The sequence below is a fragment of the Rattus norvegicus genome, chromosome X, assembly GCF_021556685.1.
Source record: "Rattus norvegicus strain SHRSP/BbbUtx chromosome X, alternate assembly SHRSP_T2T, whole genome shotgun sequence".
NCBI lineage: Eukaryota > Metazoa > Chordata > Mammalia > Rodentia > Muridae > Rattus > Rattus norvegicus.
Genome location: NC_141554.1, coordinates 148,935,899 through 148,952,464, shown reverse-complemented (window position 1 = coordinate 148,952,464; position 16,566 = coordinate 148,935,899). Strand labels below are relative to the sequence as shown.

The window sequence follows — 16,566 nt, the reverse complement described above, 5'->3', positions numbered from 1 at the left end:
ATGCAGGGATGGTTTAATATACGGAAAACCATCAACGTGATCCATTATATAAACAAACTGAAAGAACAGAACCACATGATCATTTCATTAGATGCTGAGAAAGCATTTGACAAAATTCAACACCCCTTCATGATAAAAGTCCTGGAAAGAATAGGAATTCAAGGCCCATACCTAAACATAGTAAAAGCCATATACAGCAAACCAGTTGCTAACATTAAACTAAATGGAGAGAAACTTGAAGCAATCCCACTAAAATCAGGGACTAGACAAGGCTGCCCACTCTCTCCCTACTTATTCAATATAGTTCTTGAAGTTCTAGACAGAGCAATCAGACAACAAAAGGAGATCAAAGGGATACAGATCGGAAAAGAAGAGGTCAAAATATCACTATTTGCAGATGACATGATAGTATATTTAAGTGATCCCAAAAGTTCTACCAGAGAACTACTAAAGCTGATAAACAACTTCAGCAAAGTGGCTGGGTTTTGTTGACCTCAAGTTGAACCAGCACCATTTGCTGAAAATGCTATCTTTTTTCCATTTGATGGTTTTGGCTCCTTTGTCAAAATCAAGTGACCATAGGTGTGTGGGTTCATTTCTGGGTCTTCAATTCTATTTCAGTGGTCTATCTGTCTGTCTCTGTACCAATACCATGCAGTTTTTATCACTATAGCTCTGTAATACTGCTTGAGGTCAGGGATAGTGATTTCCCCCGAAGTCCTTTTATTGTTGAGGATAGTTTTAGCTCTCCTGGGTTTTTTGTTATTCCAGATGAATTTGCAAATTTTTCTGTCTAACTCTTTGAAGAATTGGATTGGTATTTTGATGGGGATTGCATTGAATCTGTAGATCGCTTTTGGTAAAATGACCATTTTTACTATATTAATCCTGCCAATCCATGAGCATGGGAGATCTTTCCATCTTCTGAGGTCTTCTTCAATTTCTTTCTTCAGAGTCTTGAAGTTCTTATTGTACAGATTTTTTACTTGCTTAGTTAAAGTCACAATGAGGTACTTTATATTGTTTGGGTCTATTATGATGGGTGTCGTTTCCCTAATTTCTTTCCCGGCTTGTTTCTCTTTTGTGTAGAGGAAGGCTACTGATTTATTTGAGTTAATTTTACACCCAGCCACTTTGCTGAAGTTGTTTATCAGTTTTAGTAGTTCTCTGGTGGAACTTTTGGGATCACTTAAATATACTATCATAACATCTGCAAATATTGATATTTTGACTATGTTTAAAGATTAGATAAGGTTCCTGGTGACTGCCGCCGAGGAGTACTCATAAGCAACACCCCACGAGCAAACTTGAGCCTCGGGACCACAGGTAAGACCAACTTTTCTGCTGCCAGCGACCTGCCTGGTGAACTCAAGACACAGGCCCGCAGGAACAGCTGAAGACCTGCAGAGAGGAAAAACTACACGCCCGAAAGCAGAACACTCTGTCCCCATAACTGGCTGAAAGAAAACAGGAAAACAGGTTACAGCACTCCTGAAACACAGGCTTATAGGACAGTCTAGCCACTGTCAGAAATAGCAAAACAAAGTGACACTAGAGATAATCTGATGGCGAGAGGCAAGCGCAGGAACCCAAGCAACAGAAACCAAGATTACATGGCATCATTGGAGCCCAATTCTCCCACCAAAGCAAACATGGAATATCCAAACACACCAGAAAAGCAAGATCTAGTTTCAAAATCATATTTGATCATGATGCTGGAGGACTTCAAGAAAGACATGAAGAACTCCCTTAGAGAACAAGTCGAAGCCTACAGAGAGGAATCGCAAAAATCCCTAGAATAATTCCAGGAAAACATAAGTAAACAAGTAGAAGCCCATACAGAGGAGTCACAAAAAACCCCGAATTCCAGTAAAACACAATCAAACAGTTGAAAGAATTAAAAATGGAAATAGAAGCAATCAAGAAAGAACACATGGAAACAACCCTGGATATAGAAAACCAAAAGAAGAGACAAGGAGCTGTAGATACAAGCTTCACCAACAGAATACAAGAGATGGAAGAGAGAATCTCAGGAGCAGAAGATTCCATAGAAATCATTGACTCAACTGTCAAAGATAATGTAAAGCGGAAAAAGCTACTGGTCCAAAACATACAGGAAATCCAGGACTCAATGAGAAGATCAAACCTAAGGATAATAGGTATAGAAGAGATTGAAGACTCCCAGCTCAAAGGACCAGTAAATATCTTCAACAAAATCATAGAAGAAAATTTCCCTAACCTAAAAAAAGAGATACCCACAGGCATACAGGAAGCCTAGAGAACTCCAAATAGATTGGACCAGAAAAGAAACACTTCCCGTCACATAATAGTCAAAACACCAAACGCGCAAAATAAAGAAAGAATATTAAAAGCAGTAAGGGAAAAAGGTCAAGTAACATATAAAGGCAGACCTATCAGAATCACACCAGACTTTTCGCCAGAAACTATGAAAGCCAGAAGATCCTGGACAGATGACATACAGACCCTAAGAGAACACAAATGCCAGCACAGGTCTCCCATGCTCATGGATTGGCAGGATTAAGATAGTAAAAATGGCCATTTTACCAAAAGCGATCTACAGATTCAATGCAATCCCCATCAAAGTACTAATCCAATTCTTCAAAGAGTTAGACTGAAAAATTTGCAAATTCATCTGGAATAATAAAAAACCCACGATAGCTAAAACTATCCTCAACAATAAAAGTATTTCTGGGGGAATCACTGTCCCTGAACTCAAGCAGTATTATAGAACAATAGTAATAAAAACTGCATGGTATTGGTACAGAGACAGACAGGTAGACCAGTGGAATAGAATTGAAGACCCAGAAATGAATCCACACACCTGTGGTCACTTGATTTTTGACAAAGGAGTGAAAACCATCCAATGGAAAAAAGATAGCATTTTCAGCAAATGGTGCTGGTTCAACTGGAGGTCAACATGTAGAAGAATGCAGATCTATCCATACTTATCACCATGTACGAAGCTTAAGTCCAAGTGGATCAAGGACCTCCACATCAAATCAGATACACTCAAACTAATAGAAGAAAAAGTGGGGAAGCACCTCGAACACATGGGCACTGGAGAAAATTTCCTGAACAAAACACCAATGGCTTATGGTCTAAGATCAAGAATTGACAAACGGGATCTCATAATACTGCAAAGCTTCTGTAAGGCAAAGGACACTGTTGTTAGGTCAAAAAGGCAACAAACAGATTGGGAAAAGATCTTTACCAATCCTTCAACAGATAGAGGGCTTATATGCAATATATACAAAGACCTCAAGAAGTTAGACCGCAGGGAGACAAATAACCCTATTAAAAATGGAGTTCAGAGCTAAACAAAGAATTCACAGCTGAGGAATGCCGAATGGCTGAGAAACACCTAAAGAAATGTTCAACATCTTTAGTCATAAGGGAAATGCAAATCAAAAGAACCCTGAGATTTTACCTCACACCAGTGAGAATGGCTCAGATCAAAAACTCAGGTGACAGCAAATGCTGGCAAGGATGCGGAGAAAGAGGAACACTCCTCCATTATTGGTGGGATTACAAACTGGTACAACTATTCTGGAAATCAGTCTGGAGGTTCCTCAGAAAATTAGACATTGAACTGCCTGAGGACCCAACTATACCTCTCTTGGGCATATGCCCAAAAGATGCTCCAACATATAAAAAAGACACATGCTCCACTATGTTCATCGCAGCCTTATTTATAATAGCCAGTAGCTGTAAAGAACCAGATGCCCTTCAACAGAAGAATGAATACAGAAAATGTGGTACATCTACACAATGGAATATTACTCAGCTATCAAAAACAATGGCTTTATGAAATTTGTAGGCAAATGGTTGGAACTGGAAAATATCATCCTGAGTGAGCTAACCCAATCACAGAAAAACACACATGGTATGCAATCATTGATAAGTGGCTATTAGCCCAAATGCTTGAATTACCCTAGATGCACAGAAAACATGAAACTCAAGAAGCATGACCAAAATGCGAATGCTTCACTCCTTTAAAAGGGGAACAAGAATACCCTTGGGAGGGGATAGGGAGGCAAAGTTTATAACAGACTCTGAAGGAACACCCATTCAGAGCCTGCCCCACATGTGGCCCATACATATACAGCCACCCAATTAGACAAGATGGATGAAGCAAAGAAGGGCAGGCCGACAGGAACTGGATGTAGATCTCTCCTGAGAGACACAGCCAGAATACAGCAAATACATTGGCAAATCCCAGCAGCAAACCACTGAACTGAGAACGGGACCCCCGTTGAAGGAATCAGAGAAAGGACTAGAAGAGCTTGAAGGGGCTTGAGACCCCATATGAACAACAATGCTAACCAACCAGAGCTTCCAGGGACTAAGCCACTACCCCAAGAATATACATGGACTGACCCTGGTCTCCAACCTCATAGGTAGCAATGAATAGCCTAGTAAGAGCATCAGTGGAAGTGAAGCCCTTGGTCCTGCCAAGACTGAACCCCCAGGGAATGTGATTGTTGGGGGGAGGACAGTAATGGGGGGAGGATGGGGAGGGGAACACCCATATCGTAGGGGAGGGGAAGGGGTTAAACGGATGTTGGCCCTGAAACCGGGAAGGGGAATTACAATCGGAATGTAAATAAGAAATGCTCAAGTTAATGAAGATAAAAAAATTTAAAAAACATAAAGGACAAATAAGACGCTTAAAAAAAACCAAAAAAAATATTAATCTTTGCTTTTAGACACCACCTCTAATTTTGGAAATAGTTTTAGAAGATTCACTTAGGATGTTTTTAATGTGATTTTTTTTCATTTTAGAAACTGATCTTTCATCAAGAATAATACAATTCTACAAAACAATGAATTTATTTTTATCTGAATGAATATTTTATCTGAATTTATTTTTATCTTTTTATCCTATATGTATGTCTGTGCACCACAAATCTGCCTCAGTCCCAGGGAGGTCAGATGAGGGTATAGTTCTCCTGGATCTGGAATTACAAGCAGTTGTGAGCTGTCAGGTAGGTTCTGGGTATCAAACCGGGTGTTCTCTGGAAGAGAAGCCAATGTTCTAAAGCACTGAATCATCATTCCACAGCCCCTAAACCTGTTTCTTATAAGTTAGTGGCTATGAAAATATCTGAGTTGTTTCAATGAGGTCTCACAACTCCTGGGGCTCAATTGTGAGTTATATACCCTAAGCTAGAGTCTGTGATTCTCTTTCCAATACTAAAACTGTAAAGCATTTCTCTGATTTGCCTATGCTACCACAAACTATGTATTGTTAAATAAAATCTCAATCCAGGAAAAGAAAAAGGACAGAGGCTACATAAAATAAAAAAACATAATCCAAGTGTAATTGCTAATTTTATATGACCTATCACTAAGTAATGTCCATAGTATCTCGTCCTCTAAATTTTAATAGGCAATGATTCTTTTATTCAGAAAGATTTTCTTTTCATGATGCTTAAGGGAAAATTTAAAAGCACCCAGACAAAATCAGTTCAATATTTTGCCAGTGGACATTCTAACATAACATTACATTTAATCCAATGTTATATTTGAGTTGGATAACGTTTTTCTTCATTTCACTTCAGCTTTCTCTTTTTACTTATTTTATAGAAAAGGCAAGGGGAATGACTGCTAGTAACCACAGAATAAATAAGAAAACTGCCAGTAGAAAGAAAGTCTCATGCCCACACCCCATCAATTTTTATAACTTCATGTCACTATTACAACATTCAAGCTCATTCTGATTTTATAGCAGAAAAGTGTAGCCCAAGTTAATTAAGGAAAGATTCAGGAGTTTTTAAGTCATCTGGACCATTTAATTCTGAGAATAAAAATGTTCTATTTTATTTTACAACTAACTGACAAAACATACATTGACTGGTGTGTGTGTGTGTGTGTGTGTGTGTGTGAGAGAGAGAGAGAGAGAGAGAGAGAGAGAGAGAGAGAGAGAGAGAGAGAGAGAGAGAGAGAGTGAGTCAGAGTTTTTTACTGTAGGATAGTGGCAACCTCATCCCTACACTTGATGTCCTGTCTTTCTCCTGTATGTGGACTCTAAAATTTCCCTCTCCCAACTGTACAGCATTTCATCTAAGTTTCCTCCCTTTGAGTCCAGAAAGTCTTTCACCTCTCAGGTCTCTAGTACATTCTAGAGGGAACCCACCCCACCTCCTAACTCCCGAAGTTGCCTGATTCCATTCCTTCTGCTAGCCTTCAGGGCTTTAGTCCTGTTTCAACCCGCCCAATACTTCCTCATGTTCCTCTTTTTCCTTCCCTGTCCCCTTACCACCCAGATCCCTCCCTCCCTCTGCCCTCTATGATTGCTTTCATCTCCCTCCCAAGTGGGATTGAGGTATTCTCACTTGGGCCCTTCAACTTGTTGACCTTTTTGAGTTCTGTGAATGATATCCTAGGTATTCTATACTTTTTTGACTAATATCCAATTATTAGTAAGTATATACGATGCATGTCCTTTTGGGTCTGAGTTACGCAAAAGGATAATATTTTACTCATGATGATTTTTTCTAGTCCCATACATTTGCCAGAAAAACTCATGATTTCCTTGTTCTGAATAGGTGAATGGTATTCCATCGTTGAAATGATCCAAATCTTCTGTATCCATTCTTCTAATTGTGGGACATCTTGGTTGTTTCTAGCTTCTGGCTATCACAAATAAGGCCGCAACGAACATAGTAGAACATGTGCCCCTATAGCATGTGGGGCATCTTTTGGTTATATTCCCAAGAGCTGGTCTTCAGGTAGAACTATTTCCAATTTTCTGAGGAACCTCTAGTTTGAGTTTCTGAGTGGTTGTAACAGTTCTCAATCACACCAGCAAAGGAGAAGGGTTCCTCTTCTACCACATTCTCACCAACATATGCTCTAACCTGAGTTTTTGGTCTTAATCATTCTGATTGGTATAAGGTAAAATCTCAGAGTTGTTCTGATTTGCATTTCCCTGATTACTAAGGACTTTGAACATTTTTTTAAGTGCTTCTCATCCATTTGAGATTACTCTGTCATGAATTTTATGTTTAGTTCTATACCCCATTTTTTGATTTTTTTTGGTGGTTAGCTCCTTGAGTTCTTTATATATTTTGCATATTAGCCCTCTATCATATGTGGGATTAGTGAAGATTTTTTTCCCCAATCTGTAGGTTGCAGATTTGTCTTATTGACTATGCTCTTTCCCTTACAGAAGCTTTCTAATTTCATGAGGTCCCATTTATCAATATTTGATCTTAAGAGCATGAGTTATTGGAGTTTTGTTTAGGAAATTTTCCCCTGTGCCAACAAGTTCAAGGCTCTTTTCCACTTCCTTTTCTATTAGATTGAGTGTATCTGGTTTTATGTTGAGGTTCTTGATCCACATGGACTTGATATTTTTGCAAGGTGCCAAATATGAACCTAGTTTTATTTTTCTACATTAAGAGAGCCAGTTAGACTAGTACCCTTTATTGAAGATGCTATATTTTTCCATTGTATATATTTGCTTTCTTTGTCAAAGATTTAGTGTGCATAAGTGTGTGGTTTTATTTCTGGGTCTTTGATTCTATTCCACTGGTCAAACTGTCTCTGCACCAATACTATGCAGTTTTTTATCACTATTGCTCTGTGGTAGAGCTTGGGGTCAGGGATGGTGATTACCCCAGAAGCTCTTTTATTGTTAATAATTGTTTTGGCTTCTCTGGGCTCTTTGATTTTCCAGATGAATTTGAGAATTGTTCTTTTAATTTCTTTGAAGAATTGTGTTGGAATTTTAATGGGTACTGCATTGAACCTGTAGATTGCTTATAGTAGAATAGCCACTTTTACTATATTAATCCTACCAATTATGAAGATTAGAAAGTGTCTCATTTTCTGAGGTCTTCTTAGATTTCTTTGAGAGACTTGAAGTTCTTGTCATACAGATCTTTCACTTGCTTGTTTAGTCACACCAAGGTATTTCATATTATTTGTGACCATTGTGAAGAGTTTTTTTCTTTTTTTTTTCTCAGCCTGTTTACCACTGCTATAAATGGAGGCTACTGATGTGTTTGAATTAATTTTACATCTGGCAAGTTTGCTGAAGTTGTCTATCAGCTGTAGAATTTTTCTGGTAGAATTTTTGGGGTTGCATATGCATATTATTTGCAAATAGTAAAACTTCAAATTCTTCCTTTCCAATTTGTATCCTCTTGATCTCCCTTTGTTGTCTTATTGCTCCAGGTAGAATTTAGAGTACTATATTGAATAGATATGGGGAGAGGGGCGTTCTTACTTTGTCCCTGATTTCAGTGAGACTGCTTGAAGTATCTCTCCATTTACTTTGATACTTGTTGTTGGTTGCTTTATCTGCTTTTATTATCTTTAGGTACGGGCCTTGAATTTCTGGTCTCTCCAATACTTTTTTTTTTTTTTACTAACTTGAGTATTTCTTATATACATTTCGAGTGTTATTCCCTTTCCCGGTTTCCGGGCAAACATCCCCCTCCCCCATCCCCTTCCTTATGGGTGTTCCCCTCCCAACCCTCCCCCCATTGCCGCCCTCCCCCCACCAGTCTAGTTCACTGGGGGTTCAGTCTTAGCAGGACCCAGGGCTTCTCCTTCCACTGGTGCTCTTACTAGGCTATTCATTGCTACCTATGAGGTTAGAGTCCAATACTTTTAACATGTAAACGTGTTGTATTTTTTCAAATGCTTTTTCAGCATCTAATGAGAAGGTCATGTAATTTTTTCTTTGAGTTTGTTTATATAGTGGATTACATTAAAGAATTTTCATATATTTAATCAACATTGCATCCTTGGGAGGAAGCCTACTTGATCATGGTCAATGATGGTTTTGATGTATTCTTGGATTCTGTTTGTTAGAAGTTTGTTGAGTATTTTTGCATTGATAGTCATATGTGAAATTAGTCTGAAATTGTTTCTTTGTTGAGTCTTTGTGTGGTTTAGGTATCAGAGTAATTGTGACTTCATACAATGGATTAGGTAATGTTCCTTCTGTTTCTATTTTATAGAAAAGTTTGAGGAGTGTTGGTATTAGCTCTTCTTTGAGGGTCTGGTAAAATGCTGCATTAAGGCCATTCTGGCCTTGGGCTTTTTTTGGTTGGGAATTTTTTAATTACCTCTATTGCTTTAGGGAATATGGGCCTTTGTAGATAGTTAAATGCTCTTGTCTTAAATTTTGTATGTGATATCTGTCTAGAAAATCAACCATTTCATCTAGATTTTCCAGTTTTGTTGAGTATTGGGCTTCTGTAGTAGGATCTGATGGTTTTTTGAATTTTCTCAGTTCCTGTTGTTGTCTCCCTTTTCATTTTTGATTTGTTAATTTGTTACCTTACTCAGGAAGATATTTTCTTTTCTTTTTTTTTTTTTTTATTAACTTGAGTATTTCTTATTTACATTTCGAGTGTTATTCCCTTTCCTGGTTTCCCGGCAAACATCCCCCTAATCCCTCCCCCTTCCCTTCTTTATAGGTGTTCCCCTCCCCATCCTCCCCCAATTGCCACCCTCCCCCCAACAATCTAGTTCACTGGGGGTTCAGTCTTAGCAGGACTCACGGCTTCCCCAGGAAGATATTTTCTAGTTACATCCATTTACCTGCCAAATTCATGGTCGTCGTCATTTTTAATAGCTGAGTAGTATTCCATTGTATAAATGTACCACATTTTCTGTATCCATTTTTCCCTTGAGGAACATCTGGACTGTTTCCAGCTTCTGTTATAGAGAAGTCTGCTATGAGCATAGTGGAGCATGAGCTATTATTATATGTTGGAGGATCTTTTGGGTATATGCCTAGTTAGTGGCATAGCTGGGTCTTCAGATAGAACTTTTTCCAATTTTCTCACTAATAACAAAATTGTTTTCCAACATGGCTATACCAGCTTGTAAGCCCACTAGTAAAGGAGAAGTGTTCCTATTTCTCCATATCCTCGCTAGCATTTGTTGTTGCCTGAGGTTTTTTGCTCATTTGTTTTTTGTTTAGTTTTTTGTTTTTTGTTTTTTGTATTTTGTTTTGTTTTGTTTTGTTTTATCTTAGCCATTCTGACTGGTTTAATATGAAATCTCAGGTTCATTTTGATTTGCATTTCCTTGATTTCTTTAGGTGCTTCTTAGTCACTCAGGATTTCTCAGTTGAGAACAGATTGTTTAGCTCTCTGCCCCATTTTAATAGCATAATTTGGTTTCCTGGAATCTAACTTCTTGAGTTCTTTGTACATTTTGGATATAAACCCTCTATCAGACAGGTTTATAAAACTTTTTTGCTATCTTGAAAATGCTACAGCTATGATACAAGAATATTACTTCTACTTCACTCAGTGCTGTGTTAGGCAAATTACTGAATTTTCATACCTTCTCACTGAGTAAATGAGGATATAATTAGGACAACTGTAGTAACGTGGTAGATTAAAATTATTAATTCCCATAAAGTACTTGACACAGTACCTGATACTCTGTACAGGCTACCTTCTATTATGAGAAGAATCATTATTTTAATTATTCAAATTACCATGTAGCTCACACTAAGACATTAAGCTCAATGACACACTTTTAAAGGCATGAATAAACTAAGAATGTTCAGTAGAATGTCGCTATGAAGGTTAAAGTACAACCTTGAAATCACATCAAATAAAGATTACTTATGTAGACTAAAATATTTAACAGGTAGAAAAGATAACATGCAGTATTGTTAGCACTGTCATTACATATCAGAAAGGTTGTCATGTAGAAGAGGCAGATTTGTAGTCTGAGGACTTCCTTAGGTACCTGAGTTTAGACATTATTTGGATGTTTGCTTTGGAAGGATTTTGAATTTGGGGTTTATAAATCAGATGGTTCAGTAAGACTAAACGACAGCTAACAGTAAGTTCTTTCTAAGCACATTTAGGTAGTCAAGTTAGCTCCATATCACACAACCTAAAAATTGTCCGATGCAGATATATTACCATTATCACAATATTAGCACTCTACCAGGTTAATCAAAAGTTTAATACTTAAGACTGCACAACAATGGACAGGAGAAATAACAGATCATAAATATATGCACATTGGTTCTTTCTCCCCAAGGCTCAGTGCATTAAAAAATTCCTTAAGGATAGTGAACAAGAGATTACTTCAACAAAGGATGTTATAATTTAATATTTGTAATGCCTGGAGTTTTCAAAGACCTGTTTATACCCTTTTCACACATATTTATACATTTTTGCATTTTATATATTTAATTTTATACATTTTCTTAAAGGTAAATATTTAAACTCAACCATAAGTGATACCTTTGGCTCATATTTTATGCTAACAATTATTGATAGAGCTACATTTTATAAAATATACCTTTTATAAAGAAGGAAAGTAGGGCTTAGAATTTGCTACTAACCACATTGTTAAGACTATAGAGCTACTCATAACAACAGAACAGTTGCACAGGAAGAAAATGTATAGGATTAGGGTAAAGATGGCCTGGATCTAGGTTTCAACTATAAACACTAGTTGTATAATACAACTGCTGTGTCTCAGCTTCCTATTCTGTACAATTAGTCGTGTATATTCTTGATTCAAGCCATTGGAATGGACAAAAAACCAATATTCACTGAGACTTGAGAATAATAAATTGTCTGAGAAAACAAGTACACCAGAGGAGTTCTCCAACACAATTATATTCAGGTATGCAAGAGTAATTAATATCTTTAAGACTATTTGTATTTATTGTCTAAACATTGCCATTCATGAGTTTACAATGTTCCACTAAAGAACATGTTGCTATTTGTAAAAATTTTAATTGCAGTACCCTACAACCCTTATCAAATTCCAAAGTAAGCCTCCATTGCAAAAGATTTCTACAACAAAAGAATAGATATTTAGATATTTAGCAGTGTAAAAATATACAAACATAAACCCACTGATTTAGTCATCAATCATCAATAAGAGATGCAAACAATAAAACTTGCTTGAAGGGATGAGAAATTTATATAGTGAAAAAATACTATGTATCTCCTAGAAGAATTTATTACTGCACGGATTTCAACTGGCACTCTGAAATGTCTACAGTGTATGCTGTAACTCTTCATTCCTGCTGACTCTTTCCCTGTCTTTCCTGTCTATCCTGTTCCTTATTTTGTCAATGTCCCCTGGTAGCCACTGTAGTCAAATGAAAGTAGTTATAAAACATACACTCCAAAATGTTCTTCCAATCTTTTGAATTAAACTCAAGTATACCAGGCAAATTTGGTGGATATTAGCAACAGCATTTAGAGTATTTGGCAGACTGTAAATTTCTCAAATAACAGAACTGAGAAAAATATTCTTAAATTATACCTCATACCCTTCAATGCTCCTGATGTTACAAAGGCCAAATTTTTTATGGGACCACATCCAGTGTCTCTAGAGCTTTATATTATATGAGGTGGGCAACAATGTCATGAGCAATTGTTAACAGAGCAATTGTTAATTGCTAAAAATTGTTAAAAGCTAGTTAAAGGGCTTGAATCTTCTACAAGAAAAAAGCTCATGAAATCAGGACTCTTTACTTGCCTCTCTCCATGTGTTCAATAAACATTAGCTGAAGTTCTGAATCACTAAGCTATATTCTCCAAGTCATTTACTTCTTGCATTATTTCTAGCTCACTGTAGTTTGAAGGAGCCCAAGGACAAGAGACAAAGCCCTCAGCTAATGTCTTTCTATAGTACTTATACTTTTAAACATCGACAATCACATTCTACTATCTGAAACTTTTTTTTAGTATCAGCCATTATTGAAAATATGACCCCAAATTGACAACTAAAAAGGAAGCAAATGCAGTTAGAGGTGGTTTAAAGATAAAAACTTAGCTCTAGTTTCTCCGATTCATTTTCAACTTTCTGTTACTGCCTGTCAAGATGTTATCCATCCAAACTGGCCATAAAACAAATAAAGCATTTGCATTGTCTAGAACTTTAAGAAAGTACTTACAATTCCACAGCTTACAGAGCTTCATAGCAAGATTCAATGAGTCAATGAAGCAAGCATTATTGTTCCTATTTAAGACAGGAAAATAAGGCTAATATAGGTGAGTGAACTTTATTCTTCTAGGGGTAGCAAACAAAAGAGTCACATCTTGGTTCCAATTCAAATATTTTGTGCTTGGGTATTATCATATTACTAAATAAGTCCTTAGGTATGCAGACATACAGAACATTGAGAAGAATAAATGATATAGAACATATTGGATTTTATACCTGTGCCTCAAATTCTGAGAGGACATATTCTAAGAAGAATAAACTCCTGAAATATTGTTCATTAGGGCCTATGTCTAGTGCCTACTCCTGCCTGAAAGAAAATAAATGTTCAATACATGTTTATAAAATATATAAATAGCATAATTAATAAAAGATTAAAATGATTGCTACAGTGTCATTCTTCATGATATTCTTAAAAGTACTAGGCAGTAATGCCTTAAGAATAGCCTTGGGTCTCTGAGAGCCAGCAGAAAGATTGGAAACATGCGATCTCAGAAGGAAAGAGATTGGGAGGACGCTCTAGAATGTATCATAGACGTGGGAAGTGAGAAATCCTCAGCTATCAAAGGGGAGAACCCTAGATGAAAGGCCCTTCAGTGGGGAGAGGTAACTTATTGAACCCACCTCCAGCAGAAAGACAGGGCAGCGAGTAAGGGATGGGGTTGCTATCCCACAGTCAAAGCTCTGACCCATAATTCTTCCTGTCTGAAAGACATGCAGGGATGGAAATGGAAAAAGAGTCTGAGAAAAAGGAGGTCCAGCGACAAGCCCAAAGTGGGATCCAGCTCAAGGGGAGACCCCAAGGCCTGACACCATTACTGAGGCTATGGGGCATTCCCAAAAGGGACCTATCATGACTGCCCTCTAAAAGACCCAATAAGCAGCTGAAAGAGTCAAATGCAAATATATGCACACAACCATTGGACAGAAGCTGCTGACCCCTGTAGTTGAATTAGGGAAAAGCTAGAGGAAGCTAAGGAGGAGGGAAACCTTGTAGGAGGACCAGCAATCTCAATTATCCTGGACTCCTGAGATCTCTCAGACACTGTATCGCCAACCAGGCAGTATACAACAGCTGAGATGAGGCCCTCAGCACATATACAGTAGCAGGGCTCCTGTGTCTGGGTTTAGTCAGAGAAGATGCACCTAACCCTTAAGAGACTGAAGGTCCTAGGAAGTTTAGAGGTCTTATGGGGTGGGTGGGGTGGGGGACATCCTTGTGGAAAAGTGGGGGGGGTATGGGATGTGGAACAGTCAGAGAGTGGAACAGGAGGTGAATAAAATCTGGAGTGTAAAAATTAATTGATGAATTAAATTAATTAATTAAAAATAAAGAATAGCCTTGGATGGGTGGCCCCATCTCAAAAATATTAACCCATAATTGTTTTGTCCAAAGGAAATACAGGGGTAAAAGATGGAGCAGAGACTGAAGCAAAAGCCATCCAGAGAGCACCCACCTATGGATTTATTCCATCTTCACACACCAAACGCAGACACTACTGCAGATGCCAGGAAGCACTTGATCACAGGAGCCTGGTATGGCTCTTTGCTGAGAGGCTCTACCAGCACATGACCAATACAGATGCAGATACCTACAGCCATTTATTATACTGAGCCTGGAGATTCCAATGGAAGAGCTAGGGGAAGGACTGAAGGAGCTGAAGGCGATTGCAACTCCACAGAAAGAACTATATCAAAGAACTGAACCACCCAGGGACGAAACCACCAACCAAAAAGTATACATGGAAGGTTCCATGGGTCCAGATACATGTGTAGAAGAAGATGGCCTTATCTGACTTCAATAGGAGGGAGGCCCTTGGTCCAGGGGAGCCAGGATGTCCCAGTCATAGTGGGATGCTAGAGAGATGAGGTTGGAGTGGGTAGTGGATGGAGGAACATCCTCATAGAGGCAAAGGGGAGAGGAGAGGTGAGATGTGATGGGGGAATTTGTGGAGGGTTAAGCAGGAAGGGGGATATCATTTGAAAGGTAAATAAATAAATGATTAAAAAAGAATAAAAGAATAACCTTGGGATCCAAGGGAATACTATATACCTGTAGGACACAGGGAATATTGTTTCATCTCTTGACTGTTCATTCAAATTTTTATTACCCACATATTTTTTGAGAGTCTGATATAGCACACAGCTACTGAATAGTAAGTATGCGATGCCAGAGGTCCTATAACAATAAAGTGACACAAGGCATGTAAAATCATCAAAGACCCATTACATTCTACATGTATGGCAGCTTTTATTTTTATTAATAAGTTTATCAAAATTAACTTTCTTGATACCTTCTAAACAAGTAAACAACTAAGGTGACAGAATGAGCAAAATTAAACAAATATGAAATCATCAAAAATGTGCTAATTTGAACTTGAATTCAAGGAATCAGTTATACTCCCATGGGACAAGTTGGGTTTTTTTTATTTGTTTCTTTTTGGTTTTATCTTGGTGACTGTCACTAGATTAGACATGCCCCCCTATATGACTTAAAATCATAAAATACTGTTATGAGGAAGTATTGGTCAGAAACTATGGGAATTAAGCTTAGAGAAGAGAAGAATGAAGTGCAGAAACAAGAAGAAGTTTGTAGGGAACAGTAGGCAAAATGTAAGCTCTTTCCAAGGCTTGTTAAGAATAAAAGAACACGGATTCCTCCTGATTGCCCATTGGGAGGGAAAATGTAGGTGGCTACATCAAATAGGAACATTTAGAATCATAAAGTGAAATATAACTGTAAAAATTATGGTAGAGGGCTAGAAGAGGTGTCACAGAGTCCTACCAACACAAAATAAAAATGCAATCTGTTCTTTGAATCTTCCTACTGGCATTACAAAGTGAGCACATTAAACTGCAATGAACATCTGGCAAGTGGCCTGGCTCCGAAGTCCCATTTACGTATAATGCTGGCACTAAAAGAAACATGTGACTGGTATGAACAAGATTTAGTAACCTTCTTAAAAGCATGCACATTGAAATCTTAGTCTCCTGCTCACGGTGATAATTGGAGGCACAGTAACTTTTGATGTACAGCCTATGCATGGAGGATTGGCTACCGCAGGCTTGCTGATAAAAGGGATATACAAACTGAAATCCTTCGAGTTCCTTTCTCTTTTTGCTTCATGGACACAATGGCATAAGCACTTTTCTCAATCATGCTCTTAAAACAATGTACTAGTTACTACTGGCTTTAAAACAGCATGTCAACTGACCATGGATTGAAACTTTCAGGGTATCAAAGGAGATAATTTCTCTTTATGGGTTCACCTACTCAAGATGTTTGTTAGAGGAATGAGAATCTGACAACATAGCACTTAAACCCAGTACTGCTTGAATGAGGAGAAATTATTTTTTAAAGAAACACAATTGCAATTCAGGAACTATAGTCTTTTTCTCCATTTGGGGCAAAATAGTAAGGGGAAAAGAAGCATAGTAATTCCTTTGAAACAGATTTGAATAAGAAATAAATAGCTTAATGATAATAATTATGATCCATCATAAACAGCACTTCTTATTTTTCTACATATTTACATACATCTTCTCATTAAGCCTACAGAGAAATTATTACATTACAAATCTTATTTAACATTA

General features: G+C 37.6%; 1 protein-coding gene across 13 annotated transcripts in view; it reads right to left on the bottom strand.

Moving 5' to 3' along the window:
- Positions 1 to 16,566, bottom strand: part of Spanxn4l (SPANX family, member N4 like) — a 167,580-nt gene that overhangs the window by 111,313 nt on the left and 39,701 nt on the right. For 5 of the 13 annotated variants that reach the window (XR_015646805.1, XR_015646806.1, XR_015646804.1 and 2 more), the window contains exons 1-2: positions 12,926 to 12,990; positions 9,580 to 9,696 (exon numbers count right to left, since the gene is read on the bottom strand). The exons of 1 other annotated variant lie outside the window; for it this stretch is intronic. The gene's annotated coding sequence lies outside the window, so the exon portion shown is untranslated. Of the gene's footprint in view, positions 1 to 9,579; positions 9,697 to 12,925; positions 12,991 to 16,566 lie in introns of those variants that run through there. 7 more of the 13 variants (XR_015646803.1, XR_015646807.1, XR_015646802.1 and 4 more) reach the window with 2 other exon arrangements.